The sequence below is a fragment of the Octopus sinensis genome, linkage group LG2 (genome assembly GCF_006345805.1).
Source record: "Octopus sinensis linkage group LG2, ASM634580v1, whole genome shotgun sequence".
NCBI classification, from domain to species: domain Eukaryota; kingdom Metazoa; phylum Mollusca; class Cephalopoda; order Octopoda; family Octopodidae; genus Octopus; species Octopus sinensis.
The window spans coordinates 179,153,363-179,175,043 of NC_042998.1; the positions used below are offsets into that span (position 1 = coordinate 179,153,363).

The following is a 21,681-nucleotide window of genomic DNA, read 5'->3' on the forward strand; positions in this document are numbered from 1 at the left end:
CGTAAACACACCACCTTCGGTTGTCAAGCGATGTTGGGGGCAAACAAAGACACAAACACACACATACACACACACACACACACACACACACACACACATACACACACACACACACACACACCACACACACACACACAACACACACACACACACACACACACACACACACACACATATATATATATATATATATATATACATACACATATATACGACGGGCTTCTTCCAGTTTCCGTCTACTAAATCCACTCACAAGGCTTTGGTCGGCCCGATGCTATAGTAGAAGACACTTACCTAAGGTGTCACGCAGTGGGACTGAAACCGGACCCGTGTGGTTCGTAAGCAAGATACTTACCACACCACCACTCCTACGCCTATAATTGCATACAAAAGTAACATATCAATACTTGTGTTACAGTGAAGCTTAAAGCAAAATGTGAACTCCAATTAAACCAAGATTTCGATGTTGTTTCATAATCCTAGTTGTGGCTATTGGCTGCCCCAATACAATGTTTTACGCTTACTCAAATAAAGTACGATATTCTTAAGATTTTGTACTGAACGTAGGTGAAATTGTAGATTTTAATACATTAGCTCAAACTGAACTAGTGTCGTAATTACTCATCATATTTAGGGCTCTATGCCAGTAGAACGTTGGCTGTATGTCGAAATAACAAATCGATATATTTATATTATAATTATGAAAGCTGTTATTAATTAGTTGGGAGTGTATAACATTTAGAAAGACAAAATAGTTATTAAAATTTACACTGTCAAGAAAATTCTTAAAATTTCTAATTTTAATTATATATATATATATATATATATATATATATAATATATATATATATATATATATACATATATATATATATGTAAGACATTGCAAAGCAACTAGAAGTTGGTCCAAGAACGTATGTTACATATCTGCACAAGCTTGGGTATTATGGACGAGTTGCTAGAAAAAAAACCCCTCCTCCAACCAATTAATATCATGAAAAGAAAGAAATGGGATAAGGAGATGTCAGAAAAATCCAGTTAATTTTGGGATAGAGTGATTTTCTCAGATGAATCCTGATTTGCATTATTTTCAGACAGTGGACGTGTTTGGTTGGAGCGTTTCAAATCAAGAATGTGATTTGAAACGCTCCAACCAACAGTGAAACATGGCCGTATCTCTGTAATGGTATGGGGAGCTGTCACCAGCTATGGTCGTTCTGAGCTGATCGAATGTGTTGAAAAAATACATCGAAATACTTAAGCAAGGACTACTTCCGATGTATTCACACTATAACATAACGAAAAATGAGTTTTTATTCATGGAAGATGTGGCTCCATGCCACACAGCGAAAAGGAATCAACAATGGCTTAATGAAAATGGGATCAAAAAGCTTCCTTGTCCGAACTAATCTCCTGACATGAACCCAACTGAAAACCTTTGGAGCATACTAGATAGAGCTATACGAAAAACTCGACAGAAACCTAAATCTAAAAATGAATTGTTTCGATTGTTGCGTGAAAAGTGGGCAGACGTTCCACAAGAGACAATCACAAAGCTCATCAATTCAATATCAAAAAGAGTTTCTGAATTAAAAACTGCAAAGGGAATGTCAGCTAAATACTAAAGTATGTAGTCCTACCTATCGATTACATTTCAATTGTTCGCTTTGTGTATTAAATAAATGATTTTGAAAATTAAAGGTGTCTATTTACTTCCTGCATGTCTGTGTATATATAGTTGGAATTTACAAAAAAAAAACGAAAGACGAAGACGGGTGTGTAAACAACAAACAGATGTAGTTTAACGCCCAGGAAGGTGAGACGGGGTCTTTTACATTTCGAGCCTACGCTCTTCAAATGAAAGGAACACGAGAAATAAAACAGAGAGAGAATTAAAAAAGCTTTAATGGCTAGCGGTCAGTCATGACGATGGCCGGACTTTCATTAAAATGTAGTTTTCAAACTTCTTTCATTATTAAAGATTTCAACCACAGGAAATTGATTTTAATACACTGCGAGATAATTAAAGTTCCCTCTTTGTCCTGTCCCTCTCTCTCCTCTCTCCCTCTTTCTCTCTCACTGACTCTCTCTCTCTCTCTCCCTCTCTCTCTCTCTCTCCCTCATATTCTCATACACTTCATTGCGCTACTACCTTCAGACATATCAATAAATGTTTTTCTCCTAATTACAAGTTCAATCCAGTATCAAATTATATTGATTTCAGCATCTGGGCCCTCGGAAAGGAAGCTTCGCTGTTTGAAGAGAATTGTGGAAAACGAACCCCGTTCGAAGGCTTCTGACGTTGCAAAACAGCTAGAAGTTAGTCCAAGAACGTGTTATCTTTGAAGAAATAAAAAGCTGAAGAAGAAAAGTGGTGTTAATTTACTTAATTTGTTTTCGACTCTAAAGTATTTAATTGTTGAACATAATGTTTTTAAGAATAACCATTATAGTAGACTGTTGTAGTACCTAATAAAGACTATAACATGAAATCTGTTATATATTTCCGGTACTTAATTCCTTTGCTGAGATTTCCAGTGTCTTTGTTATCGAATTTCATATGATAAAGAATATTATTTCTCATCTCCGTACATCTGTAATTGTATGATTATAAAATTAAAATGTACAAATATAGATAAGGATAGAAAGTAATGCAGAGGAAATAAGCTACACAATCACATATGTAAATATTATTTAGCGACTGACAGAAAACCGCCCGAAGGGTGATGTTTCTGCTAGTCTATATAATAAATTTGTATCAAACTGTGAAAGTGTTGTGTAAGCATAGTTATGGCCGATAGATCTTTTAATGAAATAAAATTAATTCAAATGTATCAACAGTACACAAGGAAACACCAATACTAAATTAATTTTCGATTTAATGTTCCGTTGGACTTCTACTATTACCTCGAAGCTCCTACTAGATCTTGCAATTAACAATTAAAATGTTTACAGTTGGATAGATAGACAAATATAACAAAATAATTTGACGAAAAATGTGAATTTTTAATTATTTTCTGAGATTTTACAAAAACAACAAAAATATTATTAAAAATATATATATTTTTTTAATACACGTCTTCGGCAGTTAGTGATCCGAAATTCTTTGATCGTGGCTAGTCCATCACAATCTTGATGCTGTTGCAAAAATTTCCAAACATTTGCGCAAGATGGTTCGCAGTTTTATCTGGAAGAAATGTTTCAAGCGTTTTATGTTTTCGATAAGGCCTCCAGGTTTCAAATTCATACAAAACAATTGTCAGACCCACCGTTTTATAAACCATCATATTAGGGCATGTCTTGATTCCGTCGCAACAAAAATCTCTTTTGCAGTTTCTTCGAGGGCAACATGCGAAAGATGAACACGATTTGAAAATTCATCGAATATAGTTTTATTTGTATAGTAGATAATTTTCAGGTAACAGAACTGGTTAAATTCGGAGATGTACTTCTTTCGAAATTGATTTTCTCTGTTACCCTGCGTTGAAAGTAAAAAAACAATTACAGCATGGAAGACATATAAGTCACACAAAACCAACATAAAGACTGTTAACTTAAACATTTGTTAGTGCTGAAATTTTCGTCGAGTTTACTGTGACCGAGTTACTGAAACAATTTCACTGTAATTCTCTGCAACAATATAATAAATCATAAATGCGCCCTTTTAAAGCCTAGCTAGGCTTATGGGCCCGGTTTCCCGGTTTCAATGCCGTATGTGTTCCCCAGCTGGGCGGGACGCCAGTCTATAGCAGCGTTACTCATTTTTGCCAGCTGAGTGGACTAGAGCAAGCAACGTGAAATGAAATGTTTTGCTCAAGAACACAACGCGTCGCCCGGTCCAGGAATCGAAACCACAATCCTACGATCATGATACTGACACCCTAATCACTAAGCCACGCACCTCCACCTGCAATAATATAAGAACTTGTTCAAAAAGATGGTCCTAAATTTGGATTTGAAAAGGAGGAGTTTCTGTTCCAGATGGAATTTGTACCAAAATTCCCGTTTCTGTGATATTTCTCACTAACCTAAAACTTTAATAAGTTTTCACAAATATGTCTGAAGTGGACTGTAGATCTTCCTGATTGCTCTCCGACGGTGCTGTCATTAAGAAACTGAAGCTCAGAAGTGTAGAAATTGGACCTTTCAGTACTTTTGTCTCCGAAGATTGAAAATACTCCCGTCATAATGATATTAGATAAAATTCCAGCTGGGATTTGTAGAACTAATTGTGACATAGTTGCAAAATAGAGAGTTTGAAGTAAGAAATATATCTCATACCCTTACAAGCTCTTCGAGACTGGTGAAATTGAGGCCCTTAATGTTCCATTTAAACTGTTGCTGGTCAACATCTGCAGAAATACTCGGTGATAGCGAAGGCCAGCATTTGAAACGTTGAAAACCTTCCGCAAAGTATCATGTGGTAGCAGATAGAAAGCCTTGACAAGTTCAGTTTTTGAGCGGTGCAAGTGAGTGAGACTGTAGCACAAACTATATTATGATATTGAGCATCATTATTCTGAGTCCCTATTTAGAGAAGGTATAGTATATTGTTTTGTTTAAAAATATACATAGTACACGAGTTTTTTTTGTTGTTAAGAGACAAGATTGGCTTGGCCTCTCTGGAAGATGTTCTTAAGGTCTCTGTTTCTGGAATCGATATAGGTTTGTCGTATGGCATCTAGGTTCAGATGATTCACAATTGGGGAAGATTAGTGAGAATAAAGGATCTTCTTTTCTACGTGAGCGTGGGTATTGTTGGATATGATGGCATGTAGGTCATTCATGTACAAAAGAATGTGAGTGGGGAGAACATCCCTCTGTTTAACAATCGTTTCGGTGAGGAAGAATGGAACAGCAACTCGAACATTCGAAACATTCCAAACCTTCCTCAGTTTTACGTGGTACAGAATCGAAAGCCTTGACAAGATCATAGAAAACTGTGTAAAGAGAACGACGTAAAAAAATAGGCCATTATCTGCAATATTGGAATTGAATGAGATTGTGGAATAAACTACATTTTAGTAATGAGTTTCATCTCTCTGAGTTCCAAGATCAAATCGAACTAGTGTTGGCGTTTGATTCCCATATCTTCGGACTCGATATCAGTAAAATATTGACTTTTACGGGATAAGAAATCGATATATCTAACCACTTTGGATAGAACCATGAAAATAAAGTCTAAACCTAGTTACGGCCGATAAGCATCTTTCGATGAAACACGAACCTATTTAAATCATAGGAAAACTCACTGCTGGTTAATAAATATATCGAATATCTTAGATTATTACATTTCTCTTATCAACAAAAGCTTTTCATTGTGTGTTTAATGTATTATATGTTTGTGGTTTTGTCTGCTTGCCTAGGGGAAGGGTCGATTCAATCGAATATACGTCTTCCTTTCAAATTTCTGTCCATGACAAAGTGAGAATCAATAAATAGTGATTTCTAGAGGCAAAATAGACAAGCGGTTAAAATATTGAAGTACAATCTCACAGAATATGAGTTGAAATATGTTGCCATACATTTAGTTGTGGTGGAACATAGGTCACTTGCTTGTCTGGAAAGTGCACATCTTCACTAAACAATGCAGTATTCACCACACTTAAAAGACGTAAACAACAGGGAGAAAAAAAAATCAATTTTCGCAGTGTATTCTTTTCTGGAAAATCCTGTTATAACATTTATGAGACATTTATGCGACAACTGTGAATCTGGAAAGGGTGTGTGATTAAAGCAATTCACTCCACAAACATGTGGATTCAGATTATATATATATCTTTTACTTGTTTCAGTTATGAGACAATTTTTAGAATGCATGGATCCGAGCACTTATTTTTTTAAAGCCAGGTACTTATGCTATCGGTTTCTTTTGCCGAACCGCTAAGTTACGGGAACTCAAAAACATCAGCACTGGTTGTCAAACAATGGCGTATATATATATACGACGGGCTTCTTTCAGTTTCCACCTACCAAATCCACTCACAAGGCTTTGTCGGCCCGAGGCTTTGGTAGAAGACACTTGCCCAAGGTGCCCCGCTGTAGGACTGAACCCGGAAGCGTATGGTTGGGAAGCAAACTTCTTACTACACAACCACTCCTGCGCCTATGATATATATATATATATATATATATTATATAATATATATATATATATATATATATATATATATATATATATATATATATATATATATATATATATATATATATAATATATATATATATTATATATTGGCAGGCCAGACTGCTAGGTAGTCGGCCGTATGCTAGAAATAGATCATCAACGATCAAACTACAAAGGGAATTCTCTTGAGAAAAATTCAGCGAACACCAGAACCAAATTTGGCGGGCAGGACAGATGAAAATTTATATAAAAAACGGAATTAAATTCTGTTTTTTATATAAATTTCATCTGTCCTGCCCGCCAAATTTGGTTCTGGTGTTCGCTGAATTTTTCCTCTAGAGAATTCCCTTTGTAGTTTGATCGTTGATGATCTATTTCTAGCATACGGCCGACTACCTAGCAGTCTGGCCCTGCCAATATACACATATATTAGAATTTTCTCTGACTTCTCAGATTTTTTGTATGCTGGACTACTGGTTTTAAATTGATATTAAAATTAATATTAATTTATCTCCCTCATTATTAAATGTATATATAATATATATATATATTATATATATATATATATATTTAACAATATATATATATATGTGTATATATATATATGTATATATATATATAACAATATATATATATATATATATATATATATATATATATATGTATGTGTGTGTGTTATGTATGTATGTATTATGTATATATCATAGGCGCAGGTAAACGATAGCTTCTCTGTATATTTAAATTGAAGTATTAACTTTAAAACAGTTTTTTGAAAGCATTTCCGTTGTGTGGTTAAGAAGTTCCAGGTTCAGTCCTAGTGCTTGGCGTTTTGAGCAAGTGTCTTCTACGATTACCTCGATCCGTCCACTTCCTTATCAATGAATTTGGTAAATGGAAATTGTGTTGAAGCCTGTCGTGTGTGTTTGTGTGAATGTGTACATGCGTGTGTACCTTTGCGATTGTCCCTTCACCACTTGTCAAACGGTGTTGGTTTGTTTACGTTTCTGTAACTTAGTGGTGTCAACAAAAGAGAATGATAGAATAAGAACTGATTTGTTCCACTAAACACTTCAAGATAGTGCTCCTGAATGGCCGTGGTTCAGTGACCTGAAACGAATAAAATATAAAAGATATTAACAGCTATATATTTCGGAATGGCCATTTTGCCAGTTTAGCCAATAAATGACCATTCCGAAATATAACAATATCTGTTTCAATACACGACTTCACATAAAAAATCTTGCACAACAAAGATATTAACAGCGCCATCTATTTTCCATAAGAAGTGCATCAATGAGTCTAAAGCTAAATTCCAACTTACCCCTTGAACTGGACTTACTCGAGACAACAGCCCTATTTTTCTTCAGATACTACGTACTAGTGACGGCACGTGCTCTAGTGGTTTAGGTGTTCAGCTCGTGATCATGATACTATGGCGGTGAACTTGCCGGGCGAAATGCTTTGCCGTATTTCGCCCGTCGCTACGTTCTGTGTTCAAATTCCGCCGAGGATGACTTTGCCTTTCATCCTTTCGGGGTCGATAAATTAAGTACCTATTTCTTACTACCTACCCACAGGGGCTAAACACAGAGGAGAGAAACAAGGACAGACAAACGGATAAGTCGATTACTCGACCCCAGTGCGTAACTGTACTTAATTTATCGACCCCGAAAGGATGAAAGGCAAAGTCGAGCTTGGCGAATTTTGAACTCAGAACGTAACGGCAGACGAAATATGGCTACGCATTTCGCCCGGGGTGCTAACGCTTCTGCCAGCTCGCCGCCTATAATTAAGTACCAGTTACGCACTGGGGTTTTATATAATCGACTTAATCCGTTTGTCTGTCCTTGTTTGTCCTCTCTGTGTTTAGCCCCTTGCGAGTAGTAAAGAAATAGATCATGATACTATGGGTTCCATTCCCTAATCGAGTAGCCCCTTGTGTTCTTGTATACTCAGCTGTAAACAAGTATGAGCCAGGTGCAAATGCCACCCTCACTCACTCCGGCAGTCCCATCCTGCATATTCTGCTGACTCATGGATGAAAAAGCCGAGTGAGCATCATCTATGTCTGTTTCCGACTGCATAGGTACCTAAAAATTAGCGTTAGCGTGATACATGTTACTGGCCATGCGATACCCGTTTAAGAATGACGGCTAATTGTACCATATTGTACAGGACTTTCACATCCTACTGTCTTTAAAACAGATGAAAGAAAGGATGAGATACTAGAGTCCTAGAAAACTCTAAAAAGGCGGGGTGGTCTTGCCTGGAACCCCTTTGGTTGTTCTCTTACTCTTTTACTCTTTTACTTGTTTCAGTCATGTGACTGTGGCCATGTTGGAGCACCGCTTTTAGTCGAGCAAATCGACCCCAGGACTTATTCTTTGTAAGCCTAGTACTTATTCTATCGGTCTTTTTTGCCGAACCGCTAAGTTACGGGAACGTAAACACACCAGCATCGGTTGTCAAACGATGTTGGGGGTACAAACAAGACACACAAACATACACACGCGCACGCACACACACACACACACACACACACACACCTACACACATATATATACATACATATATATATGACGGGCTTCTTTCAGTTTCCGTCTACCAAATCCTCTCACAAGGCTTTGGTAGGCCCGAGGCTATAGTAGAAGACACTTGCCCAAGGTGCCACGCAGTGGGACTGAACCCGCGGCACAACATGGCTGGCGGAAGAGTGGAAAGCACTGATACTGATACACAGGACAGAATGCTTTTCGATATATCTAAATTGCGAAAGCCCATGGGACACCTCTACAGCAAAAAAACCAGCAAAAAAAAAAAATATTCATAAAAGATCTAGCTCAAATCGTTACTGTTTACACCATAATTTCTGGCCTATTTTTAAATGTGACGTATTGCAGACATGTTGCTGGGAAACACGTCACCTGATACCATACAGCAGATTTCTTCTTCCGTTTTATCAATAATATTCGTCTTCTTATTTCATATATGGTTATTTTTACTGAAAGTCTTCAATGAATAGAGGTATTACTAGGATAAACCGTGTGACTTAAACTAGATTAGACATCTCTAAAAAAATACTCTAGTGAGAAGAAATATTTTGAGAAGAAAAAAAAATTATTTATTTATATTTATTTATTGTTGAAATACCCATTCCTTGGGAAAAAGCTTCAAAAATTCGAAGTGGAAAAAATGTCATTCTTTGAAAAAATACAAAAGAAAAAACTATAAAAGAGATAAAACAGTAAAGAAAGCATAAATAGAATTATGACAAAATGAATTCCGTTCCCGACATGCAAGTGTGTGTTTGTGTGTGTGTTTTATGTGTGGATGCGTGTGTATTTTTATATGAGATGTGTGTATGTGTGTTTGTGTGTGTGTTATATTGCACATACACATACATACATACATACATACATACATACATACATACATGCATATATATATATATATATATATACATATATATATATATATATATATATATATATATATATTACACATACATATATTAAATTATATATATATATATATATATATATATATATATATATATATATATATATACATACATTATATATATATATACACATACATACATGCATACACAGATACTTACATATATATGTACACATACACATGCATCTGTTGATTGTATGGCTATAATGTAAGAAGGTAGTGACTCCATTCCATACTCTTAGAGACTAGAGTTACTAAGTCTTTCCAAGATTCCTACCGCCGTTATCGATACCATTAAAAGACTGAAAACAACAAGGTCCATTCGCAGAACTATCGATAAGAACTGAAGCTACTACGTTAGTTACCCTCAGAATTAAGCTAGCACCAAATAATATTCCAAGGGGACAGTTTATCTCTAATGCTTTTTGTCTTTGAAATGTTCATATACACACGGACATAGAAAGACAAAATACTGAAAAAACGGTTCCGAGAGAAAAAGATCTCCCTAAGGACAATATGTGTAAAACATACATCACTGGGACATGGCTGACGTTATCAGACAATAGGACGCATGCATTTCTACGTTGTTATGCTTCATCAGCTACAGATTCTAACCTGTTGTTCATAGCCACAAAGAACTTGTTGCCACAAAGAACTTGTTGTTCTTATATTGCAACAGCAAATGATAAATTTGCAGATGCACGCCATGCTTTGTCAAGCTGGCACTAATTAATAAGAGAGGCACTAAGCAGCGTTGAACGAAATATAGATGTGTATTTTACACATAGGTTGTCTATGAAAACAATTTTGTTTCTCTCGAGACAATTTTTACAGCGTATTGTCTTTCCACGTCCAAGAGGGCACGAACGTGTTAATTATATTTGTACAAACACACATTGTATTCAACCTTGCTTAGTGCGCCTCCAATTAGCATATATAATAAATATATATATATATATATATATATATATATTATATATAATATATATATATGTGTGTGTGTGGTGTTTGGTTTATATGTATATATATAGATTATATATATATATATATATATATATATATATATGTGTGTGTGTGTGTGTGTGTGTTTATATATGTGCTATTATATATATATATATATATATATAATATATTATATATGCACATAATATATATATACTGGCTGCTGTCCAATGGGCGGAAAAGAACAACATGTTGCTAAACGAAGACAAATTCGAATTGATCCACTTTGGAAGGGAGGACGTTCTGAAACTCCCATACTCCCTTCCTTCTGGTGAAATTCTCATGGCGTCTAACAACATCAGAGACTTGGGAGTAACTGTGGACAACAACATAAGCTAGGCTACACATATAAGCAGCAAAGTTGACATGGCCCGCAGAATGTGTTCCTGGATTCTCAGAACCCTCCAGTCGAGAGATTCCCACATCATTATCCTTCTCTTCTTCACTTTTGCCCGACCTCACCTTGAATACTGCTGTCCACTGTGGTCTTCCTACACGAAACGGAATATTATGGAAGTTGAAGCTCCCCAAAGGTCAATCACGAAAAAGATAGATGGCATGTAAGACCTCGACTACTGGGGTCGACTGGAAAAGCTGAAACTGTATTCACTCCAACGACGCGCCGTGAACGCTAAATTATCTGTATGATTGTGAAAATATTCCATCAGCACTGTCCAAATGATGTTGATATCACCTTCAAAATATATCCAAGCTTGGACCCCATGCCATCCATCCACACCAAAATCTAAATCGCATCTCATAACAACAATACGGCACAATTATTTCACCTCAATGGGACCCGCTCTCTTCAACATTACACCAGGACACGTCAAACAAAACTGACCACACAAAATTCAAGAAGTCTTTGGACAAATTCCTTCAAACAGTCCCGACAAACCACCCACACCCGGATATGTCTCCGCAAACAATAACTCTCTGCTCGAATGGGCCTGGTGCCCAAATCCTGAATGGAAGACTTCACCAGGTGGCGCTATTAAGTTAGACATGCCTGGGGCCATACTGGCCCAAACCTTTCTAAGTTATTCTAAGTTATATATTTGTATATATGTACATATATATATGTATATATATATATATGTATATATATATATATATAATATATATATATATATATATATATATAATTGTGTGTGTGTGTGTGTATATATATATATATATTATACATATATATATATATATATGTGGTGTGTGTGTGTATATATAATATATATATGTGGTATTATATATATATATATATATATATAATATATTATATATATATATATACATATGTACATATATATATATATGTGTGTACATATGTACATGCATGTGCGTGTATGCATGTAGTATATAATTAAATATATAAGCTCTCGAGTAACTTAGCGAAAGATAAAGAATGAAGTATGTTTCCTAAATGTGTGTATGTCTGTGTATGTGTGAGTGTGAATATCGATAGTGGAAAGATGTACGACTAGAATATTCTGTTATAAAATCTCTCAAGAAGGAATAATAATTTGATAGAATCGCAATGCAGCAAGATAAATGATTCAATGTATACAATTCCGGCTTCCACTCTAGGTTCTTTAAGTCTTTCATTCGCTTGGATTTGATAAAAGAAATAACAATAATACCTTATACTATATACTATAACCCATTTCTAAAAAAGTTGGCTTTCTATCGAGGCATAAGAAACCATTATTTTCTTCATCTCCAATGACATAATAGAATATACATGAATACGGAAGGTTAAGCATAATCACAGCATCACTTCAACACCTATAACACTCTGCCGTATAATCAATATCTTCTGTGTACAACAGCAGATATCTTGATACACTGCAGATACAAGAATCGCTAAATGTTGTTTAATATACCTGCGGAAATAAACAACAAAAATAAGGAGGGTTACAACAAAACACACACTTGTATTATAATATAAATATAATATATATATATATATATATATATATATATATAATATATATATATAATATATATTCATATATGTTGTGTGTGTATGCATGTATGTATATAATTAAATATATAAGCTCTCGAGTACTTAGCGAAAGATAAAGAATGAAGTATGTTTCCTAAATGTGTGTATGTCTGTGTATGGTGAGTGTGAATATCGATAGTGGAAAGATGTACGACTAGAATATTCTGTTATAAAATCTCTCAAAGGAATAATAATTTGATAGAATCGCAATGGCAGCAAGATAAATGATTCAATGTATACAATTCCGGCTCCACTCTAGGTTCTTTAAGTCTTTCATTCGCTGGATTTGATAAAAGAAATAACAATAATACCTTATACTATATACTATAACCCATTTCTAAAAAAGTTGGCTTTCTATCGAGGCATAAGAAACCATTATTTTCTTCATCTCCAATGACATAATAGAATATAACATGAATACGGAAGGTTAAGCATAATCACAGCATCACTTCAACACCTATAACACTCTGCCGTATAATCATATCTTCTGTGTGTACAACAGCAGATATCTTGATACACTGCAGATACAAGAATCGCTAAATGTTGTTTAATATACTGCGGAAATAAACAACAAAAATAAGGAGGGTTACAACAAAACACACACTTGTATATAAATATAAATATAAATATATAGATATATATATATATATATAATATATATATATATTATATATATTCATATATGTATGTGTGTGTATGCATATGTATGTATATATGTATTATATATATATATATATATATATATATATATATATATATATATTTCAACCTTGAGGGTAAAATAATTAGTTATTAATCAATTTCACCAAGTATTCAGTATGTAAAGGGACCATTTAAGGCGAATTCAGAATATTACATTGTATAAAAGGGCTTAGTAAAACAAATTACTTTGCCACATACTGAACTCATTAGAAATAGCAGCCAAAAAAAAAAAGATTTTTTAGCTATTTCTAATACTTAAAGAAAATTTCTCTCAGATAGTGTTTACTCAAAATAACCCACGAAGGTATGGGGGTAAAAACATTAAAAAATCACAAGTGCAAAGATTATTTGAGAACGTACGTTTCTAGATCAGCCAAGTGTGTATGCATGTATGTATCTATATGTGTATATGTGTATATATATATGTTTGTGTGTGTGTGTGTGTGTGTGTGCATAGTATATCTTTCATTGATATTTTTTCAATGAACATTATGCATACCGTGTATGTAAAACAATTTTTTAATTTGGTGAAAATATATTTACGGTGTTTACTGCCAACCTTAAAGCAATATTTCTTAGCCCAGTGTAAATTTTATAGAACGAAATAATATTTAGAATCTACAAAAATTGTCAGCAAAAAAGCAAGTTAATTCATCGCAGTAGCAAAGAATTCTTGCATCCTGTAATGGAGGAATTTCTCGAATGCGTTTTCAGCAGCTGCTTGATTGTTGAAGATGTTTTGTTGTAGTATGGTACGGAGATGCTAGAAAATATGACAATTAGTGAGTAAGGAAGCTGCGTGAGGTAGAGATTGGTAATCCAGTTGGTTGAATTTCTGCAGAGTCATTTGCGTGGTAATGAATTCAGGTGTCGTCATGAAGAAGATTGGTTTCTTTAGTCTGACCAATGTTGGACGTAAGCATTGAAATTCTTGGTGCATTTTGTTCGACAATATTTTTCTGCTGTGAGAGTTTCGTAAGAATTTAAGAAAGCGTAATAACTGATTGATTCCACTTGCCGATCAGCAAATTGTAGCTTTGACTTCCTTTTCATACAACTTCGGGTTGAGAAAGTGCTTTGGTGCTCCATTTTGGTCCAGTCACTGCACACAACGATGTCAGTTGGCATGTAAAATTTATTTTTCACATGTAAAATTTATTGTTTCGCAATAAATAAACAAGAAATAGATCGCTTTTTGGTGCGCAAAAGAGCACAAAACAGATTTCATAACAACAATTAAGTTTATAACTTTTAAAAAAATTTGGGCTCAGCTCGTACGGCAGTTATTTGTTGAGCTTATTTTGAATTTCCAGTATGGTGCAAATTTCGAATAACTGCTGAAATGCCTATGTCTAGTTTTTCTGAAATCGCTCGAGTTGTTTCGCGAACGTCTGCTTCAATAAATGTCCTTATTTGGTTGTTGTCAATCAGAAATATTGTCCACGGCCTTCTATATCTTCATCTCCACTACGAAAGTTTTTTGGAACCAATGTTAAGCAGTTCGTTCGTGGATGGTCACCCAGCCATATATCCGTTTGTTATTATTTCCACTGTTTTGCATTCCATTTTGAACTCACACAATATATCTTTCGAACTAACTGTTTTTTTCATTTTGAAATGAATATCCTAAATCAAACATGAGTAAACAGTGAAATCAAACTCATTTACCCCACGTTGTTTTTATTTTACCTGAATATTGTTAAATAAAAGTTTGCTCTAAAATAAGCATCAAAGTTTAAGCCAACAAGAGTCGCTCTTTATCATTTTCCTAATCCAGCAGAACTATGTTCGAAGGAGTCATAACATTTCGCATTTTCCTTCTTTGTGTAAATAGAACTACATTATATAATGTATCCATTAAAAAAAATAGAATAAGATTTCAGAGACATTTGGCTGCTATTTCTGGAAATTCATGCGACCACGTAGAGTTTCCTGACTCATTCATTAATTATTGATTCAATATTGATGCCGTTCAACCAAAACCTCTTTGCATATAAATATATATATCATTATAACAAGTACATCATGCTGTTAACCGGGATGATACGGTATTTAGTTGTACTGTTTTAAGTTCAAATGTGATCGATGCTAACTTCCCCTGTTCATTTTCTCAGGGATCAACAGCATAAATACCTATTTCTTTACTACCCACAAGGAGTTAAACATAGAGGGGACAAACAAGAACAGACAAAGGGATTAAGTCGATTACATCAACCCAGTGCGTAACTAGTACTTAATTTATCGACCCCGAAAGGATGTAAGGCAAAGTCGACCTCGGCGGTATTTGAACTCAGAAGGTAACGGCAGACGAAATACGGCTACGCATTTCGCCCGGCGTGCTAACGATTCTGCCAGCTCGCCGCCTTAATACCAGCATAAATACCAGATGTGTGCTGGTGTCAACTAAATTGATTATTCACTTCATTCACAAGGAATATTTGTAATAGTGTCGCTGCAAGAAATGATTACCTTTAACGTAGGAACGTATAAAGGTTTGGGTTCTACTGATCTTTAAGAAAATATTGCTTTCACGAAACTTTCTCTGTGTGCCAAACTGGCGACGTTCCAATAGGATGGCTTATATTTAAGCTATTAGGAATTCTGTTCTGTACAGTGACTAAGTGACATATTCCAGCCGATGTCAATTCCTACAGAGCATACGCATACACACACACACACACACACACACACACACACACACACCACACGTATGCGTAAAGCAAATCACATGAACTGTCACGTGACAAGGCAACATGTGATATGAAAATGACATTGAACACCTGACTTCTAAATGCAATTTATGAATAAGCACAACACATGTGTGTAATCGTGCGTGTCTGTATGTGTGTATATCTGTGTGTTTGTGTTTATATATATATATCATAATATATATATATATATATACTATATATATAGTATATTGGCAGGGCTAACTGCTAGGGAGTCGGCCGTATGCTAAAATAGACCATCAACGATCAAACTACAAGGAAATTCTCTAGAGGAAAAATACAGCGAACACCAGAACCAACTTTGGCGGGCATGACAGATGAAAATTTATATAAAAAACAGAATTAAATGCATACTCGGTTTCAGCCTTAACAAGAGAGTACTTACGCAATTCAAATGTCCGTGGCTTCTCAGTGCATCCGTTCATTGTAATGTAAGCGTGAAACTAACCCCAGCTTTGTGTTCGACGTTTTTTTGGTGTCCTGTACTCATATATGCGTGTATATATACACGTAGAGGTAGGTACGTACATATATGTATATATATATGCATATGTTTTATTTATTAATATATTATATATATATATATATATATATATATATTAATAAATAAAACATATGCCATATATATACATATATGTACGTACCTACCTCTACGTGTAAATATACACGCATATATGAGTACAATATATATATAATATATTAATAAATAAAACATATGCATATATATATACATATATGTACGTACCTACCTCTACGTGTATATATACACGCATATATGAGTACAGTACACCAAAAAAACGTCGAACACAATGAGAAATGAAAACATAGACACAAACCCAAGGAACTGGACATTTTTCTTAAACAACAAAAAAAAATAGAGTACAGGACAAATAACACAAGGAAAAATTCCCTTCTTCAGTCGCCATGGTTTCATCTACCCTACGTTTCGAAGGTGAATATACATACATGTATAAATATATATACATGTATATATGTATATGTATATATATATATGCATATGATTGAACGCCACGCATCCTCTTCCAAGTAAGTTTTATATTAATTCTGATGGGCACTCTATACGATCTTTTTGCTTTTTCGTTTTTCTCTTTCTCTCTCTTATTCTTTTACCTCCTCTTCTCCCACTATTCTATCCTATTACTCTGTTACTCTCTCTCCCTCACTCCTCCTCCCTTGCTCATGTGGCACCCACGTGACCATCGGCCATAGTTCTTCCTTCTCCTAACTTGTGTTTCTTTCTCTCCATTGTAGTTGGAACAAGGAAGATGTATCTTTGTCTGTCTCATGTCCAAGCTTGATTTACGCGTTCGCCACCACAAACCCTTTTAGGCTTAGCAGTTCTAACTGTTTGTTTTCACTGTCCTGTTTGTGTTACCAATTTTGATCCTCCGCAAAATCCCAAATTTTATTTAATTTGCTTTGCGGGAGCAACTGTTTTATCGAAAGTGTATATTGTTGTTAAATGCTCGAAATACGAGAGTAAAAAAAACAGCCAATAACTGATGAAGGGTCGTTCTTTATGTTGTTTGTCTTGTTTTCCATTTGTGTCTTTCGTTGTTCGAAAAAATAGTTCATATTCCATATACTCATACTTCGTATTTGTTGTTGTATACGTTTCATGACGTCCTGTGCCCACATATGCATATATATACGCATAGATGTAAGTATGTACATATATGTATGCATATATATAATCCCAAATTTTATTTAATTTGGTTTGTTGGAAGGAGTGTTTTAACGAAGTCGCGTCTTGTCCCTACCTTCGAACGCGGAATAGATAAAATAGGGGACCACTGATAGAGGGAATGCTCTTTATGTTGCCTGTCTCATTTCTCTGTTTGTTTCTTTCGTTGTTAGAAAAAAGTACGCTTTATATGTTTTTTATGTTCTCGTTTCTTATTTTGTCTACGTTTTTTATGTCTGTACCCATATATGTATTATATATACATATATAAGTATGTACATATATGTACGTATATATGCATATATTATATATTTTTTATATTATATTATATTATATATATATATGGTATATATAATATATATATATATATATATATATATATAGTATGTATGTATGTATATAATATATATATATAATATACATATACACACACGAGCAAAAGTCCCCCACCCCGTCCAATGGACGGTGCTGCGTTGTCAAACATTTAAACCAAATTTCTCAAAACAACTTGTCCGACCGTCCCATAGGCCTCCCCTTTGAGAAAGACTGATTTAACCTAAATTTGATACACCAGCAAAAGACGGATTTCGACTGATGTACTTGCGCGTACAAATGCACGTTCCCACGGCTTTATCGATCGCATTCTCACCTGGAATCGATTTTTGTAATTTTTTCAAGACTTATACACTCCCTGATACCGTCGGTATCTACATATCAAATTTGATCCTAGAAGACACACAGACAGAACGGATTTTATAATATACTAGCAGTATCGCCCGGCGTTGCTCGGTTTGTAAGGGAAATAACTATATAAGCATTTTTAGAGAGTTACTTCCCTTATAGATGCCATTCGGGCTTTCTTAGCCATTTCTGTTTTGGTGTCTTCAAGCCATGAAGTCGTTGTTCTAAAGAACGCTGGTCTCCTTGACAACGCATTACGACGTTATTCCCTTAAACTCCCTTCCCCACAGCTTCACGAGGGAGGGAAGAAGGGGGAGAAGCAACACAGGTGCAGGTGTTGAGCTGTGGACGCCAACTCCGCCGCCATCGACACACGAAAAATTATGCATTAAAAATGGAATAAAAAATGATGTTAATTATTTTTAAAATCGTAGACTCATCGTAGACGCGCGCTAATAGCCAGACGGGCTCGATATTAATCACGACTATAAGATACCCGAATTTGGTTAAACTGCACCGCAAAATGTGGGAGGAGTTAGGAATCTAAATCGTAGGAGACAGACACTCACACAACTACAGTTTTATATATATAGATATATATATATATATCCATACATATATACACATACATGCATATATGTGCATGTATACACACATAAACAATCTGAATTATAAATGTCCTCTTATTATTTTTTTTTGCGAAAACAAGCTATTTTTGTCGAAATAATGTGCTAATTGCACATTCTAACAATATTATTTTTTAATCAGAAAAATTTTTCAACGTCTCTTGCAATGCTTGAAGGTATTCAATATTTAATTACTTTCTGTCAGGCGCTACAAACAGCAAATTTTGGATTAAATCACAAGCTCACTTTCTTGAAAACATGGAACCTCCTACAAAATTTCAGCTGCCTTGGGCTAAAACCGTGTTTTACGCCTCGGAAAATGCGTAGATTCTCTTTTAAGATGTTCTGGAGTTGGTAGTTAACCCTTCTGTTAACATATTTCTTTGTTTCAATTAATGTTTTTAAATAATAAAGAATTTTGTAAAATATTGTGTCCTTATTAGTTTGGTGTTTGGAACTTAGCATAGACGTATAACTTGGGGTAGGGCCGATACCTAGTGAGTGAATTTGTTGAAGGAAACTGTGTAGAAGCCCGCACCCATACGTACGGTTGCATCCACATATACGCAAACTCTAGCAAACATGCACGTACGCACCAATGAACTGATGGCATCAGCTCCCACCCACACTTCAGCTTACATACACAAGCTCCTCCTACTAAGATACGTAAAGCTGATACACACGCATAGGTATCAGACACCGACATATACGCATTCATAGCTGGTATGCACACACACACACACACACACACACACACACCCACACCCACACACACATACAAATGTACACACATCGCTGGCCACGTATCTGATGTGCCGCAAGTCCCTTCACAGACCAGCCTGATAGCAAGCTGCCACCAGCTTTCATGTCCAGCCAAGTGTTTCAAGAAATTCTTTTTGATGCATTTGGTGTCGCTGGAATGTCGAACTCACTTCTAATAACACCATACGATCCGCCTTGACCAAAACCAGTTTCCGGTAACCAACCTGGGCTTCCTGCATCTCTCTATTCGCCTAAAAGACCTCGGCGAGCTAGGTTTCTGCATGAAGCTTTAAGCTGTAAGATACCAATTCAAAATGCTTGACGACCTAGCAGTTCGACAAGAGATATTGATAGAATAAGTACCATACTTAAAAAATAAGTACTGGACTTGATTTGTTTGACTAAGCTCTTGAAGGTGGTGCCCCATCATGGCCGCAGTCCAATGATTTCAGTAAGTGAAAAACAAAATAGAAAGGAGAAATTATTAAATGAATTGATAAATGAATGAATCATTCGTTTGTGTGGAAGATTTAACTGTGAGGTCGACTTAACACGTAAATGAACAAAAAAAAATATACGAATAGATAAATAGATAGATAGATAGATAAATATATATATATATATATATATATATATATATATATCTATATATATATATATATATATATATATATATTATATATATATATATATAGATAGATAGATAGATAGATGAATAAATAAATCTAGCTCGATAATGAGATTCAAAAGTACAGCAATTAGCTTACTTTACATATCTTATTATAAGCAATTGTTAGTTTAGGAAATATATATTTGACAACAGCTGTGTCAGAGCTGTGTCGGAGCTGTGTAAGAGCCCACCAAAAAGAAAAAAGAAATCGATTCGTAACTCTGAAATCCAGTTCCGGAACTGTTGCTCCAAAACGCTAGCCACAAACAAATACATTATTATGTTAATTTGTCACACCTCGATGTCTTAGCTTTAAAAACCGGAAGTGTTGACTAATAGCGTGAAGAGGGGATTCCAGAGGAAGTGTAATGAATAGGGAATGTATTTGGTCACAGAATATATATATATATATATATATATATATAATAAAATTGTTAGGTCGATTCACGCGGTGCGATGTATTTTAGGTTAACATTCACACTTGTCTAAGGAGAAGAAAAAAAATCGATACTGACGATGGTGGTGGCGGCAGTGATGCCAAAAGTGGAGGTGGTAGTGTAGGTGGCGGTGACAGTAGGTGTTGTTTAAAGGCAACAGTGACGGCAACTACAACGATAACAACAACGTGTCACTGAGGGTGCCTTTTATGCAATCGCGTCACCTGTTGGGTATTGCAGTCAAAATACCACTCAAGGGGAAGTATAGGTTTAAGAAGCTTCTTTTGCAATCACGTGATTTCAGGTTCAGACATACTGAGCTGCACTTTGGGCAATTGTTTCGTACTATACATCAGACTGTGAATGAATTTAGTCGACAGAAACTTACGTGCGGAAAGCCGTCGTACACACACACACCACACACACACACACACACACACACACACACACACACACACACACACACACACACACACACATAGATATATATATATAATGAAGTAGATTGAGATGTTTATTTTGAACTTGTGGAAGACACATGGGATTTCGAAATACTGTTCATTCGATAACAGTCGCACTCTTCTTATTGTTTCTTTGTTTAATGGAGGAATAACATCAATCCTTTAAATGATAATAATAATAATAATAATAATAGTTGTAGTAGTAGTAGTAGTTGTAGTAGTAGTAGTAGTAGTTGTAGTAGTAGTAGTAGTAGTAGTAGCAGCAGCAGCAGCAGCAGTAGTAGTAATAATAATAATAATAATAATAATAATAATAATAAT

General features: G+C 35.0%; 1 long non-coding RNA gene across 2 annotated transcripts in view; it reads right to left on the bottom strand.

Annotated features, from left to right (window-relative positions):
- The window catches only part of LOC118762136, a 28,088-nt gene extending 7,142 nt beyond the window's left edge, over positions 1-20,946 (bottom strand). Inside the window, exons 1-3 of one of the 2 annotated variants that reach the window (XR_004997914.1) lie at positions 20,936-20,946; positions 18,410-18,414; positions 9,169-9,175 (exon numbers count right to left, since the gene is read on the bottom strand). This is a non-coding gene — a long non-coding RNA (uncharacterized LOC118762136). Of the gene's footprint in view, positions 1-8,553; positions 8,556-9,168; positions 9,176-18,409; positions 18,415-20,682; positions 20,712-20,935 lie in introns of those variants that run through there. The other variant, XR_004997913.1, reaches the window with a different exon arrangement.
- Positions 20,947-21,681: the final 735 nt, after the last annotated feature.